Genomic DNA, 15524 nt, shown 5'->3' on the forward strand with positions numbered 1-15524 from the left:
ATATTGTATACTTACAAAATCCACAGGATAGAATAGTTGCTGATCAACTATTTGAAGAGGCCACAGGGTTCGGGTGCATGCTGTGGCCTCTTTCTTGGCCAGTGACATCATATCCATTGGTCACTTGCTCTTTGTAGAGCTCAGTCCTATTTAAAGGGAATCTGTAAGCCCTGAAACACCCCCCAAAGTAGAGTCAGCAGTGTATAGTGTAAGTGATGTTAAGTCTGGTTATGTAATTTTTATCTTCAAACTCATTTGCATTCTGACATGGTGCTTCCACAAACCAGCAGTAAAATGCATTGAGAGGACTCATCTTTGGATCCTCTCCATTATGTGTGTGAGCTCAGGAGTCCTCTCATTGATTTTACAGCTGGTTTGTCAGAGCACAGTGTTGGAATGCACATGATTATGCACCAGCACCACGTACACCAGGGATGGGCAAACTCGGCCCTCCAGCTGTTTTAAAACTACGAATCCCATCATTCCCAGTCTGCCTACAGCTATCAGCCTACAGCAGGGCATGATGGGATTTGTAGTTTTAAAACCGCTGGAGGGCCGAGTTTACCCATCCCTGACTTACACTATACACCGCTTATTCTAGTTTGGTGGTGTTTCGAAGCTGACAGATTCCCTTTAAGTGAATGGGATTGAGCTGCAATACCAAGCACAGCTACTATACGATGTGCGGCACTTGGCATTGTGTAATGCCTGATGAAGGGATTAGTCTGGTCCCTAAATGCATTGTTTTTAACACTGTACAATGAAATGCTTAAGAGACTACGTTTCCAAACCTCTGCCCTCGGCAGTGCCTGGCAAAGTTCTTCTTTTCCTCAGTTTCAAGCTCATCTCTACCAGGCTAAACAGAGTTTCCATTAGGAACTTGGGCTGCCATCATAGCATTTTGTACAGCTACGGGGTATATGAGGTAAGTACACTCGATTGTGCACCCGTTGATAGGTTTATTAGGGAAACACCCTATGTTTTAATTTTTTCTTAGAGAACCCAATTTTTATATAGACATAGGCTGTTTGAGATGCTCTAAACCTGTACCTGACCTGTATGGAGTCAGTGTACTGGGCCACATGCCACCTGTGCAGGAAGAGGGACGAGTGGGCCACCCTGGCTCCAGAGCCCACCGGGTGAGACATCTGCTCTCCTGTAGGCCAATCTGAGTCTGGTCTGCATCATACTGCACCTCAGACAAGAGCTGCTACGTCTGTCTATACCATTAATGTGTCTCTAGCTATGAGGGAACTGTGGAAATTATTGCAGCTACTGCAAGTGGATTTTAGTCTCAATGTGCACCTATTGTGAATGAGGCATCGGAAATTATAAAACTGCAGCTTTCATTAGTTAAGAGAAAAGATTTTAAGTAATATAAAGAAATTCATCTACTCCCGTGGAGTTTATAGTTTTCCAATAAATATGGAGAAAATATGAATTCTGGCATTTCCATAGCTGCCCTGCTCCATATTCGAATTACTCTCAAACTTAACAGGAATAACCTCAAAGGGACACGACAGGCAAACCTAATACACTGTGTAATGGCAAGTTGATGCCCAACATAGGGATTCAAAGAGCAGGATAGAGATAACTCAGTGCATCAGTCTTCCTTTCATGAATGAATTGCATCTAATGCTCCACCATTACTTTCCCCGGATCTTTAGAAGGGGTCCCCTTGAGATTATTAGCATCTCAATTCCCCCCATAGTCAAAAACTATTCCTGCCATTTAATCTGATTTTTTGGTCCCTTGGTGATGCATCTCATTGGGCCACTCTTATGTCAGGGAAGATCTGAAGATCTATAAGGATCCAGCAATGGACCTTGGAGTGAGGTAAAGGAAACGATCAGGTGACTGCTGATAAGGTTAAGAATGGGAATATTCCAGTATCTGGTTCAGATCTTTGACACATTCCTGAAAGAAGAAGAGACAATGTCCCTCGCACCTGCCCTTTGATTAGGATTAGAGATGACTGAATCAAAGTGGAATTAGATCTGAATTTCAGGATAAATTTGATTCGCCTAGAAGCCGAATTTCCTCGTGCTTTGTATCAGCGAATTGAGTTATCCTGAAATAGTATAAAAAAACTAAAAAATTCAAACTTACCGCCTCCATTTGCTCACGACGAGCTGCCATCCTCCATCTTGCTTGTGATCTCGGCCGAAATGCCGTGCGGCACGAGATTACATCATCACGCCAGCTGGCGTGTTGACATCATACGTCACCATGCCAGTCGGCGTGATGACGTAATCTCATGTTGTGCGGGATTTCGGCCGAGATCTTCAAGTAAGATGGCGGCGGCTGGCCTGTCGTGAGCAAATGGAGGCGGTAAGTTTGATTTAATTGTTTTTTTATTGTTAATTTTACACCGTTTTTAAACTCAGATGCCGCGATTATGTATAAACACGAGGGGTACAATGACGGGGGCGGCACTATCGCAGCTCCCTGTCATTGCACCCGCTACTTACAAAAAAATGCGCTTTGCGACAAAGTAATTTGTCACAAAGCTAATTCTTTTCTAAAATTCGGTGAAGCAGACGAATGGAATTTTGAAGAAATTTACTCATCTCTAATTAGGATAATTCTGGATATGTGCTGGTTGTTACTCATGTTACTGAATTGTGAAGTAGTAAGTTACTTAGGTAACAGTGTAAGGAGTATGGAGTGGGCTCAATCCACTCCATACGTAGTAAGTGCCAGCTGTGTAATACAGTGGGTGTCTGGCTGCAATGACTGGGATTGGCAATAACACCGATCACAGTCATTTAACCCCTCAGATGCTATGGTCAATAGTGGCATCTGTAGGGTTGGCAGAGGGAGGGGGTTCCCTCTGCCTTCTGATCAGCGTGAAATTGTGGGGCCATGATTGGTTGCCATTAGAGATGAGCGAAAAGAGTCTACAGAATCAATTCGTCCAATCAGCAGGGCTGTCAGAATCAATTCGTCCAATCAGCAGGGCTGTTAGAATCAATTTGAGTGAATGGGATTTTACAGATTTTTAACTGTGGATCTGAGGGCATGCTGCGGATTTTCCAGTTTGTTTGACATTTAGAGTTCATGCACATGACCGTATGTATTTTGTGGTCTGCACAAAACGTCCGTGTGCATTCCGTATTTTACAGAACGGAACAGCTGGCCCCTAATAGAACAGTCCTATCCTTATCCCTAATGCGGACAATAATAGGACATGTTCTATTTTTTGGCGGAATGGAAATACAGACATACGAAAACTGAATCTAATGGTTCCGCATACAGTCTGCAAAAAAAACTGAAACGACACGGAAAGAAAATATGTTTGTGTGCATGAGCCCTTACTGTGGATTCTAATAACGGGTAACGACCTTTGCGAAGCAAAGGTTGAAATCAACTGCAAATCTGCAGCACAATCATGTAATATACATGCATTTTGCAAAAGATTCTCAGCAGATTTTTCCTGGATTTGCATGATCTCATAGTCCTCATATTTTTTCTTGATGATGTAGTATCCTTTAACACCACCAAACAAATGTAAAAATTAAGGAGGAAGTATATCAATACTGATGAAAAGGGAAATTGACTTAGTTGTCCATAGCAACCAATTAGATTCCACCTTTCATTTTTCAGAGCTCCTTTGCTAAATGAAAGGTGGAATCTGATTGGCTGCTATGGGCAACTGAGCCAGTTTTCCTTAACACCCGTTTTGATAAACCTCCGGCACTCCAGCTGTTGTGAAATTACAACTCCCAGCATGCATATTTGCTCTGCTCTTATCAGAACTCCCATGGAAATGAATGAAGCATGCTGGGAATTGTAGTTTCCCAACAGCTGGAGTGCCGAAGGTTGCTGGCCCCAGCTGTAGATAAAGCAGGTATGTAAAGTAAAGATGTTCGTCAGAAAAGGTTCCAGGCAAATCTGTAGTCCATGGTTACAGGATAAAGTCCACTGGGCAAAGTAATGTTGAGCACAGTGTCACCCAGTGGTCGGTTCCGGATATTAGCACTCTGATTATTTCCTTGGGAAATTTTAAGGAATGCCCCAGCAGATGATATGACTTAATGACAAAAATAAACATATCAGAATTACAACTGATTTTCCCATGTAGACTGCCGCTTTAGCTAATTCTGCTCAGTGTCTTTTCTTTAAATGGAAACACTTTGTGAGGCCTGAAGTTGTAACTGGAGTAATCACACTTTAACCACTTATGGACCGACCGCAGGAACGTGTCCAGTGTGTGAGCGTGATCCTGCATTCTGGACACTGCTCGTCTTGCAGGAGCGCACGGAATTAGGCTCCATTCACACGTCCGCAAATGGGTCCGCATCCGTTCCGCAAATTTGCGGAACGGGTGCGGACCCATTCATTCTCTATGGGGACGGAATGGATGCGGACAGCGAACAGTGTGCTGTCCGCATCCGCAATTGCGGAGCGCGGCCCCGATCTTCGGGTCCGCAGCTCCGCAAAAGATAGAACATGTCCTATTCTTGTCCGCAGCTGCGGACAAGAATAGGCATTTCTATAGGGGTGCCGGGCGGGTGTGTTGCGGATCCGCAACACACCACGGATGTGTGAATGGAGCCTTCTACTGATTTAGGCCTCCTGCACACGACCGTATGGCTTTTTCAGTGTTTTGCGGTTTCCGTTTCTGGTCCGTTTTTTCGTTCCGTTTTTCCGTATGGCATATACAGTATACAGTAATTACATAGATAAAATTGTGCTGGGCATAACATTTTCAATAGATGGTTCCGCAAAAAACTGAACGGAAACTGAAGACATACGGATGCATTTTATTGACTTGAATAGAGCCACGGAACGTGATTTGCGGGCAATAATAGGACATGTTCTATCTTTGAACGGAAAAACGGAAATACGGAAACGGAATGCATACGGAGTACATTCCGTTTTTTTTGCGGAACCATTGAAATGAATGGTTCCGTATATGGACCGTATACGGAACGCAAAAAACGGCCAGTAAACGGGGAAAAAAACGGTCGTGTGCAGGAGGCCTTATAATGCTATGTGTCTCTGCATGACCTTACTTCGACAGAAGTGACAGCATTATGTCAGTATAATTCTGTAGGAGTAAGATCATAAAAAAACATATAGCATTATAAATCAGTATAATGCCATAGACTTCTGCAAGGCGAGCAGTGTCCAGAACGCAGGATCACGCTCACACACGGAACGTGATTACTGGACTGCACATGCTCGCGTGAAAGAGCCCTAACGAGACCCAGTTCTGACCTAACAATGACAATTGTAACTTGTACTGAGTAGCTTTCCTATGTAACTAGTAAGGGTGGGTTCACATCTGCGTTCTCTATTCCGTTATGGCTTTCCATTATAACATGATTATAACGGAAAATAACGGAATCCATAAGACGGAAGGACGGATCCGTTGTGCTGGCCATAGACTTGTATTGCATTTTTCTCAATGAATAAACAAACAAACGATCCAGTCTAATAATTTTGACACATTTGTTTCATTTCGTTATCTTTATCTACTTCTAGAACATAATCAGATGCAGAAATATAGAAAATTCTGATGGATTCACAAATTTTCAAGCACCACTGTAATGGTAAATGGGTGTGGATTTTCAGGGGAAAGGAGCGTGGTCTAATAAAAAAAAAACGTTTTATGCTAAAATTGTCTCAAACTGAGCCATCCAATAGTTGGTATAAAGTTAGAGAAAAGTGTCTGTCCCTGCAACACATTTATCTCATAAATATGGAACTCATCTAGACAGCTCATCTAAGTTTATGTCATCAATAGAATTAGTAAATCAATGTGTCTGCATTTATGGATGATAGATAGATAGATAGATAGATAGATAGATAGATAGATAGATAGATAGATAGATAGATAGATAGATAGATAGATAGATAGATAGATAGATAGATAGATAGAGTTGAGCGAATCGAAGTATCCAAAGTGGACTTCGATCCAAATTTCAGGAAAAATTTAATTTGTCGCAAAGCCGAATTTCCTCAAGCTTCATGGTAATGAATCAATTTTCCCTGAAATGGTGGTAAAGAAAAACCAGACTCATCTCATCAATTTGAATGCAAAGAGGCTACTGTGGCCATCTTGATTGAAGATTCCGGGGCGAAATATCGTGCTTGTGACTTATGACGTAACCGTGGCGCCCAGCAAGAATTTGCGCAGGATCTTTTATGGCGCTCAAATGGATAAGGTGGGTATTTTTTTTTTTTACCAATTAACCCCTGAAAGCCCTAATGCGGCATCTGAGGGGTTTAATGATGGAGGGGCGGCGCAATCGCTATTTCCTGTCAATTGCACCTGCTACTAACAAAGAAATGACGTTCGTGACAAAGTAATTCGTCATGAAGCTAATTTCTTTGTGAAATTCAGCAAAGCACCCGAACCGAAGTTTTCTAAACTTCGCTGATCTCTGATAGATAGATAGATAGATAGATAGATAGATAGATAGATAGATAGATAGATAGATAGATAGATAGATAGATAGATACTGGATGGATAGATAGATAGATAGATAGATAGATAAATAGATAGATATTAGATAGATAGATAGATAGATAGATAGATAGATAGATAGATAGATAGATAGATAATCTAAAGAAAAACTGTCTTTAACCAATCACAGTCCAGCTTTTATTTCACATATATTATTTTATTTTCTGTTCTTGAAAAAAAACTGCACTGTGATTTGTTGCCATGGGAAAACAAAGACAGGTTTTTTTAGACAGTTTCATTAATCAGCTCCAATATATATTTAAAAAAAAATTTCTATGGAAGTTTCACAATACATGAAATAATGGTGCCAACATTTCCTGATCTGCTGTACTTCCTGCATTGTTGACAGAGATTCAGCAGTTAAGGACATTACAGAAAGCAACAATTTTAATAGTAAAGTATTAGCGTAACAGAAAACAACAAATTCTTTTCAGACCAATGTAGAAAAGAGCTAGTAATAAACAGACAATGTGGCGGTATGTTTTGTGTTTACATAAATTATTAAGAGATCAAGACATTTTCTTGGCAATCATTAGTCAGTTTAATCAGTCCGCCTGCGATTGGCGATGCAGGTCTGAGTTTCTCAGGATCAAGAATCTGTATTAATTGGAAAAATCAAACCTCTAGGGGGGAAAATATTTTTTTAAATGTTTAATTGAATTAACATTTTTTTGTGGGAGAGAAAGCTATGCTCTCAGATATTAACTAGTGCGCTGCCACATACTGTAGCATACAATACTAGCTGTAATAATAGACAGGCTAAAGCTTTTTTATATGAAGTCATCATGATCTGTCAGTCTATGTTTCAAGGGCACCGTCAGAATACAGACTACTGTAACTGGCTACCGTATTCTGCTGATGGCTAGTGGGGAAGAATCTAAAAGTGCAGTGAATTTAAAATGTCATACTGCACAGCGGGTTACGCCCAATAAATTATAATTATACACTGTAGATACCAAGAGCCGCCATGAGTGTCTCTATTCCTGGTTGTTTTGACCTCAGCAAAGAGAAGTCTCTTGACCTGACCAGTCATCTATATGCATTGGCTTATGTTGGAGCAATCCAATGTGTGATTATACAGTATTACATGTAATTTTATGCATTGCATGCACTTTGTTTTACAGAGTGGCCAACTCACACAGTGGTGATCATACTTACCTGGTCCCTGTCACTGTCACGGGGGAAGGAACATGACCTCTGCAGCCAATAGCTGGGGAACAGGTCAACTTTGAGGCCAGCTATTGGCTGCAGTGGTCACGTGCCCCCTGTAAACAGGATGTTGAAATCAGCATAACAGAGAGATGAAGAGCGGGCTGTAGAGCACTAGAGACTGAGCCCAGTGGCAGGGGCTAGGTAAGTAGGATCACCACCTTGGGTCAGCCACTTTGTGAGGTCTGATATAATGTTAGATCACCCTTTTAATGGGTTTTTCCGAGTGTTTTATACTGATGACCTATTCTCAGTAGAGGTCATCAGTATCTGATGATTGGTGGTCCGGCCCCCAGCACCCCCACGGTCATAGAAACATAGAATGTGTCGACAGATAAGAACCATTTGGCCCATCTAGTCTGCCCAATATACTGAATACTATGGATAGCCCCTGGCCCTATCTTATATGGAGGATGGCCTTATGCCTATCCCATGCATGCTTACACTCCTCCACTGTATTTGCAGCTACCACTTCTGCAGGAAGGCTATTCCATGCATCCACTACTCTCTCAGTAAAGTAATACTTCCTGATATTACTTTTAAACCTTTGCCCCTCTAATTTAAAACTATGTCCTCTTGTAGCAGATCAGCTGTTTGAAGTGGCCGTGCCACTCCAATGAGTATCTTTCCGCAGCTTACCCTAGGCCAGTGACATCACCTTCGCCAGTCACGTTTCCTAGGTGCAGCTCAGTCAAGTGAATGGGACAATTCCAGGCAGAGCCATTATTCAATTGACAACACTGCTGCCTAAGCTGTGAGGAGGCCACAGCACTCACCAGAGCCCCAGTCAGTGCAGCGGTCAAACAGCTGATCAGCAGGGGTGCCTGGAGTCGGGCCACCACCATTCAGATAAGATGACCTATCTCGAGGATAGGTCTTTGGTATAAAACACTCAGAAAACACCTTTACGTTTTGGTGTCAGACTATGTACAATCTCCATGAGCAAGAAACTGGAGCGTTATGATTTCTATACATACAGTGAATTTGTGGTTGGAATCACACATGCACTTTTTGTGCCAGTTTTTGACTTTTTTTTATTTATTTTTTTAGCTTAACACAGGAGTGTACATGAAAGAGAGGATAAATATCAGTTTTTCCTTTAGGTTGGGGCTACATGGTGACATGTGTCATGCACAGGGGCGGACTGGGAACTTAAAGTGGCCCTGGAAAAAAATACTATAAGTAGCCCCTTTTAGTAGACTGGTCCAAATTGATGGAAGGTAGGGCCAGAAATACCATATTGTGACACATTACACTACCCCAACAGAGCCAAATACCACAGTCCATCACAAGATACCGCCAGCAGCACAAAATACATCCCCAAAAACTTCCACTGGCCAGTCGTGAGGAGGGCTCAGGCGGACCCCTGGGCATCGGCCCACCGGGAAATTTCCTGTAAGGTTTATGGCCAATCCGCCCCTGGTCATGCAATAGCAAGTTTTAGAAAAGTTACACAACCGTCATGCAACTATTTTAGAGCTGTGATTTGGCTGGAGCTGGTAAATTGCCGTCACATGCAACATGCATTGCGGTCTATGACGGCAAAGTCACATGCAGCAAAAAATCCAACTGTGCAGGATTTTTTTGTTGCATCGCTACCCCATTGACAATCATTAGATGCAATGTCACAATGCAACATCAAAATCTTTATGTCATGCAACAAATGCTGTGTGGCCCCAGCCTTAGTCAAGTTTCACTCTGCAGGTAGGAGTTCCGGCAGTGCAGTGGTAATAGTCCGGTTGAATCCTGGCATGTTTGCTGATCAGCGGCTGGATCTCTGACGGACCCTATTATAGTCAATGGGACCGGTGGGCATTCCAGACTTGTCCGGCAACGCCGGATCCAGAGAGCTCTAGCGGGCTGCTCTCTGCCATAACTCCTGCCGGCAGTGTGAAGGAAGCCTTAATCTCTGCCTTCTGTTATATGCATAACTGTCATAAGAACTGTAGGTGTGATATCTGCCTCAAGGAATTTGGGAATCTCGCTCATTCTTGTGTTCCACATGTGGTGTGAACAACTTGAGAGAAAACTTTTTCTGGAATCTGTAAATAATGCCGCCTCATCGTTTATATCTAAATTGCCTCTCTTACATCTAGCAATAGTAGGAGAGTTTCAACACTAGGTATTCAGTAAGAAATTTCTTTGGGACCTTTATGAAAAAAATCTTCAAGGAAGAACTCCTAACCTTCTATGTGCAAAGCAGAACTGCTATGCTGAACTACCTAAGATTGGGGGCGGGGAGGAAGTAAGTTTGGACATACAGTACACAGTTTTATGTATTTTTTAAAATTATTTAACAATGTCTGGACCCACGGAGAGCTAGAGAGTGATCACTGTGCCACTATTCCTATTCACAGCTTTCATTATCCCTACAGGGAAAGTTATCAGTAGAATCCAGACTCATAGGTCTACTCCATGGACATACCTTTATTTACCTGACTTTTTATACTAAAATTAGCCATAAAAATTATAACTAGGTATAAATGGTAAATCTCTAGGACCTGAGATCTGTAAAGGGAACTTGTCAGTTCATGAGCGGGAGAGAACCTGAGCTCTGTCATCTAAGATACAATGTTCTATATAATTTGGAGCAGCATTTCTAAGTAAGAAGCAGAGTAAATCCTGACAGGATTCCCAGGAGACATAGTCAGAGTCCTGATTACCCTACCCACAAAGGATAATTGGCAGCTTTTTCTGTATCAGTGTGTGTACACAAATAACTATCACCAGTGGCCTAACTAGAGTTGTATGGACCTCAGGGCAAACTTTGGACCTCTGGTTTCTTGTGATTGTAACATTCCCCCACACCAACCCACAACTATGTCCCTATAGCGTCCACAGTAATGTCCCTATACTGCCCCCAGTAATGTCCCCGACTGCCCCCAGCAATGTCCTTCCACTGCCCCCAGTAATGTCCCCCACTGCCCCCAGTATTCACGTATGACTTGGATGAGCGATGCCTGCCCGATGTTAGTCAGGCTCCACCTGCTTAGTTTGTGAATACTACGAGTATGGCAGCGCTGGGGCCTGATAGATGCTGGGCCGACCGCATGTGATGCTGCTGTGATGAGCGCTCCAATGAAGCCCAGCATGTAGTATAGTAACAGTGCCTGGCCCAGTGACATGTGAGTGCAGTGGGACTGCTCCTCCACCGGGCCAAATTGCAGTTGCACCCTCTGCGAACGTGATCGTTAAGCCCCTGTCAATCACTATGTGTGGTTGGAGTTATCAGGACACTCGCTGTCTCTCCTAGGAGTCCTATCAGGATATACTCTGCTTTTCATGCAGAAATCCTGTTCCAAATATAATACTTCACAGAGGGTAAATTCTCTTCCTCTAGATGAGGGATGCCCAACCTGCGTCCCTCCAGCTGTTGCAAAACTACAATTCCCAACATGCCCTGATATCTGTAGGCTGTCCAGGCATGTGGGGAGTTGTAGTTTTGCAACAGCTGGAGGGCTGCTGGTTGGGCATCCCTGCTCTAGATCATCCTGTTCTCATATAGGGTGACGGGTTAACATTAAAGGGAACCTGTCACTGGGATTTTGTGTATAGAGCTGAGGACATGGGTTGCTAGATGGCCGCTAGTACATCCGCAATACCCAGTCCCCATAGCTCTGTGTGCTTTTATTGTGTAAAAAAAACGATTTGATACATATGCAAATTAACCTGAGATGAGTCCTGTCCCAGAGATGAGTCCAGCGTGAAGGAGCCCATCACCGCCCCGCATCCTCATGAACTCCTCCTTGCTCCCCGAAGTCAGAAAGCTAGAGCACCGTAATCTCGTGATGCAAGAGCTAGCGCATGCACAGTGTCATCATAGTGTTCCTTCTGTGCGCTGGCATCAGCCTCAGGGAAGGAACTGTGCATGCGCTAGCTCGTGCATCGCGAGATTATGGCGCTCTAGCTTTCTGACGTCGAGGAGCAAGAAGGAGATTCTGAGGATGCGGGGCGGTGCTGGTCTAGTTCACACTGGACTCATCTCAGGTGAATTTGCATATGTATCAAATTGTTTTTTTTACACAATAAAAGCACACAGAGCTATGGGGACTGGGTATTGCGGATGTGCTAGAGGCCATCTAGCAACCCATGTCCTCAGCTCTATACACAAAATCCTGGTGACAGAATCTACAATTTGTACCAAGAATGTCCATATGATGTAAAGTTTGCCCTACTTCCTATAACTTATGGCCAAAGAGCTAATCAATATGTTATCTATATAGAAGAGAATTATCACTCTTCTAACCCCATATGCAGCTGTCCATGGGGAAGTGGTATTCCTATCTCTGGCTAGGGACTATTGGAATTCAGACATAAAAGACACGCAAAAGTAGATTGTGTAAACTTAGGCAGTCTAGACCTGCACCAGATTTATTACAGGGTATCAAGCTGGATGATAAATCTGGTGCAGGGAAAGACACTTTTGTACCAACTATTGGTTGGCTTGGATTGAGACTAGAGATGAGCAAATAAAAAAAAAATTTGATTTGCCGGTTTTTAGGAAAAATATGATTAGATCCAAATATATTCGCGGCAAATTATGTTAAAAAACTGCTATTTCCTGGCTGCTTAGAGCCTTTATAGTGGTGTAGAACACTGAGCCTTGTAGTAACACGCATATGGAGGCTTCTGTGGTAGTGAAATAATACTGTGATTCCGTATGACATGGAGATGACAGGTGTTGCTCTTAGAATCACTGAACACTTCACTTATTAGGGCAGTCACGGGGCCAAAACTGACCAAATAACTCACGTATGAACTCCTCCTTACAGTTCGATGTTAGCGCCAAGAAGAAGCGCACTCCTTTTACACCGTCGCTAGCTGATTCCACATCGATGTCAACAGAACCTGTTCTATTAAACGCGTATACAAGTAGAGCCCCCCCCCCTCCCGACAGAGTGGAGAGGGTGTCAGCAGTAATTTATTGTTGATATCACTGATTAATTTTCCCTTCCTCTGATCCGTCAGAAGAATAGCCAACAAAAAAAGGATCCTGTCTGTGGAGCATATGCCTTCACTCGGTCAGCATTTGGTCAATAATCCATCAGTATGGCTAATGCCCAAAAAAACAGGAGTGGATCTAAAACAGAGATGACACGTGAATGGAATCTTTGCATGTCTTCTGTGTTTTGTACTCACTCCTGCTTTTGGCTACCAAATCATAAGCCAATTCTGATAGGACCATACAGGCCTTACAGCTGCTACACAGACAGGATCCATTGTGCTTCTCATTTTTCCTTCCTTCTGACAGATCAGAAGAAAGGTCAAATAAATGATGATGTCAGCCAGGCCAAAAGCCAAAATAGTGGACCAGTCATGAAGTGGGGAGGGTGGGAACAGCATGAGAAGTCCACAGAGAGGACCTATGACATGAAAGCGAGGTGAAAGCAGCATGAGGAGACCACAGAGTTGCCCAATGACAGGGTCTGAAGTTGGCAGCAATATGAGGAGGCCACCGAGTGGCACAATGACAGAGTCTGGAGTTGGCAGCAGTATGAGGAGGCCACCGAGTGGCACAATGACCGAGCCTGGAGGTGGCGGCAGCATCAGGACGTTGTCATTGTTTTCATGTACTTTTTCTATATTTGTTGTTTCATAATATATATTTTCCTCACACTTTCAGATGTCACACGACCTCACACAACCTCATTCGGTAATACAGCAAAAGGAGTTTTTCACAGTCACCCATCATTTTTATCGGAAAAAGTGGCAAGGTGACATAGTGTGGAGATGGCAGCAGCAAGAGTAGTGTCGATCGACCAAGATACTTCTGGGAGAACCTGCCTGGCATGAACAGGCCTCTAGTAGCTACAGACAATGACAAGACAAAGCGTCAAGATAGCTTTGAGCCCGGAAAAATTGCAAAGTTTATCAAGATAGATTTTACCGCATATAGCACGGAGATGGAGAGGGTGTTCGGATTCCCTCCGCACTATACCGACGTCTCAGAAATGAACCGCTGCTCCTGACAGCATCTCCTGGTAAGGTCATGGAGCGTCCCTGTCATCCGGCATCTATTCGCTCCACTGAAGGATGATTTTGAAAGTGTGTAGAAGCCCCACGGGGCCCCCACGCTGCAGTTTTATCATGGAGACATGATGGAGATTTTACCGCATATAACTACTGTACAGCGCTGAACGCTGAATAAAATTTGTCTTTCGACCGCAATATGTCCATAAAGATTTTACCACATATAACTGCACCGCTGAACACTGAATACATTTTGTTTTTCGACCGAAATACTTCAGAAAAGATTTTAACACATATAACCACCGCACTGACTGACTGCTATCACCGCTACTTCCGTGAACCCCTGCACCACTACTTCCTGGGTAGGTAGGCTGCTGTGAGGCAGGTGCTCTACCCTGGGCACGTTTGGCTCCCGACCTCCCACTGCCACCCTGCTGACTCCCAGCCATGCTTTCAACACATATAACCTCCGACGTGAACTGAGAATATATTTTTCTTTTTGTACTGAAATAAGTCAGTAAATGCTTTCATTTCAGCAGAAATAAATGCACCAGTGAAGTGCGTATATACACTGAACAAAAATATAAATGAAACATTTTCGGTTTTGATTCCATTTTGCATGAGCTGAACTCAAAGATCTGAAACATTTTCTACATACACAAAAGACCTCTCAAATATTGTTCACAAATCTGTCTAAATCTGTGTTAGAGAGCACTTCTCCTTTACCGAGAAAATCCACCCTACCTCACAGGTGTGGCTGTCACAGTCCCTCAGGTGACTGATGTCAGGAAATCAAGGAGATTGGCTGAGCGTGGAGGAATCTAACAGCCTCCTTGATTTCTCTTCATTCAGTGTTGATAGGGTTAGTGACCACTTCCCTTTTCTCAGCTATTGCTCAGGGGTCATCATCACGTCTACCCTTAATAGTCTGACCCCAGCCTTCTGACTATACAGTAGATAGCTTAATTTGGGTTTGGCTGAGCTGGTGTGGGTTTGTCTCTGGTCTTCCTGCTTGTCTGTCTCTACAGAAGTTAAGTGTCGCGTTTCTTTGTGTTTGTTATATTCCCTGTTGTTTGTATCTGGGCCTGAGACAGAGACTTCCATTCGTCCATCTGGGGAGGAATGGAAGTCTCTGGTTCTAACCTTTTCCAGGGCCTTATAGGGATATAAAGGCCTAGGTATACTGCATATGAATATTACTACATTCAAGGTCTATTCATATTGATAGATAGTTAGGGCCCGCATTAGGGTTGTCTAGGAGGTGACCTGTTTCTTTCCTCGTTTCCAGGCCCAGTTACTGTTCCCCTTCCCTCCTGTGATAAGTGTGGAGTGTCCCCCCACACTGATCGTGACAGTGGCATAACAAGGTGTTGATTAGACAGCATAAATATTGCACAGGTGTGCCTTAGACTGCCCACAATAAAAGGTCACTCTGAAATGTGCACAGTTTTGCCTTACTGGGGGGTGGGGGGGGGGGGGTCAGAAAACCAGCCAGTATCTGTTGTGGCAACCATTTGCCTCACGCAGTGCAACACATCTCTGTCGCATAGAGTTGATCAGGTTGTTGATTGTGGCCTGCGGAATGTTGGTCCACTGCTCTTCAATAGCTGTGCGAAGTTGCAGAGTATTGGCAGGAACTGGAATACACTGTCTTATACGCAGATCCAGAGCATCCCAAACATTCTCAATGGGTGACATGTCCGGTGAGTATGCAAGAACTGGGATGTTTTCAGCTTCCAGGAATTGTGTACAGATTCTTGCAATATGGGGCTGTGCATTATCATGCTGCAACATGAGGTGATGGTCGGGGGTGAATGGCACAACAATGGACCTCAGGATCTCGTCACGGTATTTCTGTGCATTCAAAATG

Source organism: Bufo bufo, chromosome 7 (assembly GCF_905171765.1).
Source record: "Bufo bufo chromosome 7, aBufBuf1.1, whole genome shotgun sequence".
Lineage (NCBI taxonomy): Eukaryota > Metazoa > Chordata > Amphibia > Anura > Bufonidae > Bufo > Bufo bufo.